This window comes from Mirounga angustirostris, unplaced genomic scaffold (genome assembly GCF_029215605.1).
Source record: "Mirounga angustirostris isolate CCGP_5_RB_7025 unplaced genomic scaffold, mMirAng1.0.hap1 SCAF_11, whole genome shotgun sequence".
Taxonomy (NCBI): domain Eukaryota; kingdom Metazoa; phylum Chordata; class Mammalia; order Carnivora; family Phocidae; genus Mirounga; species Mirounga angustirostris.
In genome coordinates this window covers 2278739-2285655 of record NW_026991719.1, presented here as the reverse complement: position 1 = coordinate 2285655, position 6917 = coordinate 2278739, and the positions used below count along the sequence as shown (strand labels likewise).

Sequence of the window (6917 nt, the reverse complement as noted above, 5' to 3'; positions counted from 1 at the left end):
TAAGTTTTTTACATTTATTTCAGTGCACATTTCCAAATGTTAAATGGAATGAAATTATATTAAATGGTTATATCATATTTGAGCATATTATGGAATCTATAGCCCACAAATCAACTCACATCAATACTATAATTCACTCTAGAAGAACATCACAGGCACACGGAGAACAAAATTCCTTTTTTTTTTTTCTTTTTTATAAATTTAAAGTATACCATCTACTTTTAAACTACACTAAAAGATTTAACAAAACAGCCAATTTCCAAACTCCTTTTCTAAGTTTGGCATGAGAAGAGTTCAATCCATTCAAACCTTCTGGTTTGTCATCCTATAAATAATGCTGTCATACCCAGGATCCATGTCCCAGATACTGTAAGAGGTGATAATCACGGCCAAGGCCAAGGCAATCATTATCCAAAGTACCATGTTGAAAACCACTGGATACTCAAGGTTATACTCACATGCGAGGTTATAGGGGCTTGATGGGTTCTTCACTTGTTTTGCCTCAAGAATTGTCCTTGTCTTCCTGACAAGAGAGGTGTCAAATGATCGGACGGTCGCTAACTCTACCATTGCATTCCCGCCATAAAAGTTGTACATGTCATCTGTGAACTTTTGCAGAGCATCAACGAGGATCTTGGAAGCATCTCTGAATTGTTGAGGATGTTTCCCATAATGTTCCCCCATTTCATCCAAACCTGCCATCTCCAGAGAATATAAATCAGAAGAATGATCTTTGGCTAGATGCTTATGTCGAGACAACAAACTTGGAATATCATGTAGCACTTGCAATTCAGAAAGAAAGAGCAGATCAACTCCATTGTTCCTACTCAGAGAACTGGGGGGAAGTGAATTGAGGACAGAGTTTTCCTGGAACAGGCGATTGTGGAGCTGCCGTAACGTTACAGAGAGATCTTCAAAAACCAAGTTCGCCTTCCCCACCATATACACTCTCTCCTCACTGGGAGCCAACTGCACAACTACAGGAGTTTCTTCAGAAAATAAGGAGTGAATGGACTTTGCAACGTTGTCAAGACTAAAAGGAACTGCATTCTCCAAAGGGTACGAAATCACCATGACGGTAGCCCGAGGACGATGGAACAGGTTACCTACCGCAAGTCCTGGCCAAGAAAGGTCTTCCTTCTTTAACAGAGAAGCCCATGGACAATGCAGCCACGTCTGGAGTTCGCTCTCCTGGTATAGACCAATTTCCATCTCGGAAAACAACAGACCCTAGTGATCTTAATATACTAAACTAGTTCCCCAAAACACCCGCCGCCAACAAGGACAGGAGCACCACGAGCGCGGCCAGGGTCCCACGGTGGCCGCAACACCAAAGGGCGGCAGGGACCAGAACGGCGGAACGCGAGCGACCACTGCAGCCGTAGGGGGTGATGTGCTACGGCTCTGTAATATATAATTATATATGTGATATCTATACGTACTATGCTGTGTCTGTATTTTTATATACAAAACATGCACATTATATTCATATGGTTATACTATATATAAAGAGCAAATGTTTTATTAATATAAGCATATAAAACTACAAATATGTTTGCATGAAGTATAATATGTAATATATGGGGCGCCTGGGTGGCTCAGCTGGTTAAGGGTCTGCCTTCGGTTCAGGTCATGATCCCGGGGTCTTGGGATCGAGTCCCGCGTCGGGCTCCCTGCTCAGCGGGGATCCTGCTTCTCGCTCTCCCTGTCTGCCTGCAGCTCCCCCTGCTTGTTCTCTCTCTCTGGCTCTCTCAAATAAATAAATAAAATCTTTAAAAAATAATAATAATATGTAGTATATAATTATATATGATACCTATATGTATGATGTAATATCTCTATTTTTACCCATATGATAATATATGTGCATTAGAATAGTATGGTTATATTTCCAGTGATGTGGATGGAACTAGAGGGTATTATGCTGAGTGAAATAAGTCAATCGGAGAAAGACAAGTATCATATGATCTCGCTGGTAGGAGGAATTTGAGAAACAAGGCAGAGGATCATAGGGGAAGGGAGGGAAAAATGAAACAAGACGAAACCAGAGAGGGAGACAAACCATAAGAGACTCTTAATCTCAGGAAACAAACTGAGGGTTGCTGGAGTGGTGGGGGTTGGGAGGGATGGGGCGGCTGGGTGATAGACATTGGGGAGGGTATGAGCTATGGTGAGCGCTGTGAATTGTGTAAGACTGATGAATCACAGACCTGTACCCCTGAAGCAGATAATACACGCTAACTGAATTTAAATTAAAAATAAAAAAACTAGTAATAGTAAAAAGGAAAAAAATAAAATAAGGAAATCCTAATTCCATGAATATAGTAACTAATGGTTGGCAGCACTGCAAGGAGATTAACAGAATAACCTGTTTGTAGAAAAATATAAAAAGGCCATGCAAAGTGATTCCAAATATCCGTAACATTTAATTATCACAGATCGAAATAACTTTTGGGCTCACAAAGCTTCCCACAGAGCTGTGGTCCAGCCCACCAGTAATGATGCAGCTGGACATCACCCCACGTAAGGTGATGAAAATTTTCAAAACGCTCTATCAGAGCCTTCAGTTCAATTTTAAGTGCCCCCACTCATAATTCTTCCACATAAGAAGGGAGAATGGGGTACAAGTTACCAGTTACCCATGCACACGTTATCAGGTATCATGCACAAGCTTCTCAGACATACGGTGTCAGAAAGGAGAACACCGGGGGAGAGTCTTCTTATGCAAATTTCCTTCCACCGGGCCTTGCTTTGATTCCTCTGTCCTAGAGGAACATAGTTTTGTCCCGTATGAGTCTACATAACACCGCACAACTACCCATTAAAGACATGGGTCCCATCTGCATGTTTGTCTGGAGCACCTCAAATCCTCATTTCCCCCCATGATTATGCTTTTGCTCTAAGTTCCTGGCTCTCCAAAGTAGACCAACGGGACACATCATCGCACCTGGAACGTCTTGTCCTATTTCTTTCATGCCACACGACACAATTTTACACCACCCAGGCCTCCGGCTCTCCACCAAAGTGAATGTGATTTTGTTTGAAATGACAGGATCCTATCAATGCACCCAGTGGCTCTCTCCACCTCTGAGGTCAGGAAGTGGTCCCAAAGAAGCTGAATGCCTCATACGAAGACAAAGGAAAAGTTTTGAGTTTCAAACCTACCCGGGTAGAATATCAAAGACAGACACAAAGGAGGGGAGAAAAAAAGAAAAAAAAGAAATGTCCTAGCTCCTGTATACCACATGAGAAAAATCAGGGGGATTCTGCTTTTCCAGCTACCGAGGGACAGAAGTACAGTTGAAGTATAGTGAAATGTGCTCCTTTTCCTTCAAAAGAAATAAAACCATTATCATAAAAGGTGAAGGCTTCATACACCTGCCCTGTTAATGTTCAAAGCATCTGCATGGCATCTTGAGTCGCTGGAGAGCTTGCCGAGGGATTTTTGCTTCCCTCTGCTACAATCACTTGCTGGGTCAAAAGCAAGAATCAGACGCTTATTAAGAGTTGCTCAAAAGTGCACAAAATCACATTGCTAACTCCGGGCATGATGCTGTACTGCAGATCTCTAGAACTTACTCATCTTTTACGACTGAAACTCTACACCCACTGATCATCAGCTCCACACTTCCTGGCAGCTGCCATTCTGGGGTTGTTTTTTTGTGGGTTTTGTTGTTGTTGTTGTTGTTGTAATTCTGCTTCTATAAATTTGGCCATTGTAGCTACCTCCTGTACGTGGAATCGGGCAGCATTTTGTGCACTTAAAAACTGTGTCATGTTGGTACATCTCCTATTAACTGACCTCACCACCAAAAAAGGGGGATCCAAGCAAAAACACAAATAAAAAATAAAAAATCTTGACAGTGGTGATGGTGTTACGGCTGTAGACATCTGTCTGAACTCATTAAATTTCGTGTATCACACACCTGCACGTTTTTGTGGTGTATCGATTATACCTCAATAAAACTGTGGGGAGGGGGGAAAGAGAATACTCAAACACCAACAGAATGTCTCATCAAATGGAAGGATGAAAATCATCAATGAAAACACAAGCTGAGAAAAAAAACCCAAAACCAAAGCCAAAAAGTGTATGCGCACATCCACCCGCTTGCCTGAGACCACATAGCTGGCCATGGAGTTTTGAGCACTTGGCAAGAAGAATTATCTCCTATCCAGGGGCTGATGCCAAGCACGCGGCTTTCCCCATAGAGTGGGGGATAGGACGGCTTGATTCTGACGCACAGCTGCACACATTCTAGACTCTGATCTGCAAACACGAGGTGCACAGCATGCAGAAGATTTAAATCAAACAAAACACGAATAGGAAGATGGCAAATGGGTTTGCCAGGTGACCCTGATTTGCCTTTGCCGATGGGACCACCATGCACTTTTGTTCTTCACAGCTCCTTCTGGAAGGTGGACCCACCTACACTTTCCTCCTCTCCTGTCTGTGCTCTTTGTGTCCCCTAAGAGCACATGTCTGGCTTTACCCTTGCAGCTAATGAATGAACCCAGAGGTGCCCGTATAGCCCCCAGGGGAGATTAATCAGGTTGCTGACTTGAACTTCTCGCATCTTTAAGATTTATACACAGGGTCTGCCTTCCGCTGAGCAGACCCACCGCGCCATCCCCACGTCCAGCATCCCAGAAGGCGCTCATCAAGTCACCGAGAATAACCGTCTCCCTCCTTTGCTCACTGTCCTGCTTTGCTTTTTCCCTTTTTGTGTGTTCGTTGCAACAGGAAGGCAGACCTGCCGAGCTCCAAGGGCATTCATCTTCCATGGGGCAACAGCCCCCTCTACCGCCCCCAAGGCTTTTCCACTTACCGAAAGCAGAAGAACAGTAACCAGCCTTGTGACAGGCTGGGCTTCTTCTGTGTGGGTGGAGAACAGACACAAATCACACCAGTCCCGAGTCTGGATGAGCTTCAGGGCAGTGTGGGGCGCGTCTCTGAATTCAAGCCGCTTGCAGACTTTCCCGATATCAAAGATTTTGCTGTTTCCAGTCCAGGAGATTTTAATCATGCATTTCCTTATCAGATTATCTCAGTTATGAAGTGCCTGACGTTCTAAAGAACATCCTTCCACAAATCACAACTTTTCCTCTCCGTGATATGCTTAAAATATTATAATTTTATTAGAATTTGTTAGAATCCTGTAATATTCTAAGACTGTAGCATTTACTCTTTTTTGAAGTATTTGAGAACTTGGTTTGGATGGGTCTTCTTCCCGGTTCTGGTGTTTATTCGACCTCCAGGGAGGATTATTACTTTTACGTGCCCTTAATTTTTGCAAACTTGCCGTGTAAAAGATTTCGGTTCGTCCAAGAGTATCTGTGCATCCCAGACAATGTCATGAAGCCACGTTTTAGTTTCCATCCACCATCATACAAGGAATAGCTGAAGAGAAAAACAACATGCCATTGATGGTGAAAATGACATCTTAAAAGAATTTGGAGATCAATCTTGGGGGGATATCACAAATACAACTTCCGGAGAGAGGGGCATCCTTCTAAGACACACCTGGGAACCTTGAGAAGAAATGAATATATTTTTCATTTGGTAGGGATGTGAACTTCTGGTATTTATTTAAGGAATCTCTACATCCAACGTGGGGCTTGAACTCTTGACCCCTGAGATCAAGAGTTGCATGCTTGGTAGGCAGAGTTTTCAAGATAATCTCTACGATTCTTGCCAGTTGGTATGGACGTCCTGTGAATATAACGGGCTGCTTGATCTCTTCATTATGTGATGTTAAGTGCCAAAGGCCAGAGGGATTTTGGAAATGTCATTAAGATCCCTAATGTGCTCAGGGCAAGTTAATACAGGGGAGATGTTCCTGGGCGGGCCTGACCTAATCAGGTGAGGGCTCATTAAATGGGATCCAGACCTTCACTGAGGGAGAGATTCGGAGTAACAGAGATTCTCCTGCTGGCCTTGACAAAACAAACAGCACTCATGCTGTGGGCTGCCTATGGAAGGGGCCATGTGGCAAGAACCTGAGGACAGCCTCTGGAAACCTCGTGACCCCCCAGCCAACACCTAACAAGGAAACAGACCCCAGTCTTCCAGCTCCAAGAAATGGATTTGGCCAACAATCTAAAGGAGCTTGAAAGCAATACTTTACTGGTTGAGCCCCCAGGGAGAACACAGCCAGCCAACATCTTGACTTCAGTGTTGTGACACCCTAACCAGAGGACCCATTAAAACATCCCAGACCGGGCGCCTGGGTGGCTCAGATGGTTAAGCATCTGCCTTTGGCTCAGGTCATGATCCCAGGGTCCTGGGATCGAGTCCCGCATTGGGCTCTCTGCTCCTTGGGAGCCTGCTTCTCTCTCTGCCTCTCTCTCTCTGTCTCTCATGAATAAATAAATAAAATCTTAAAAAAAAAAAAAATCCCAGACCCTTGACCCACCCAGGGAAACAGTGAGATCAAAAATGTGTGTGATTTTAAGCTTCTGAATTTGCCATAATTTGCTACGAGGTGATAGAAAACAAATACAAGGGGTTAATATCTAAAATATATAAAGAACTCCTACAACTCAATAGAGAAAACAAACAGTACAATTAAAAAATGGGCAGATGACTGGAATAGATGTTTTTCCAAAGAAGACATCCAGATGGCCAACAGGCATATGAAAAGATGCTCAACATCACTCATCATGAGGGAAATGCAAATCAAAACTATAATGAGATACCACCTCACACCAGTCAGAATGGCTAAAATAAAAAAAGACAAGAAATATCAAGTGTCGGGGAGAGTGTGGAGAGAGGGGAACCCCCTTACAATGTTGGTGGGAATGCAAACTGGTGCAGCCACTCTGGAAAACAATATGGAGGGTCCTCAAAAAACTAAACATACAAATACTGTACGATCCAATAATTCTACCACTGGGTATACATCCACAGGATACAAGGA

The 6917-nt window shown here is 43.5% G+C and overlaps 1 pseudogene; it reads right to left on the bottom strand.

Annotated features, from left to right (window-relative positions):
* Positions 1–294: 294 nt before the first annotated feature.
* Positions 295–5024, bottom strand: LOC123843304 (renin receptor-like; annotated as a pseudogene).
* Positions 5025–6917: the final 1893 nt, after the last annotated feature.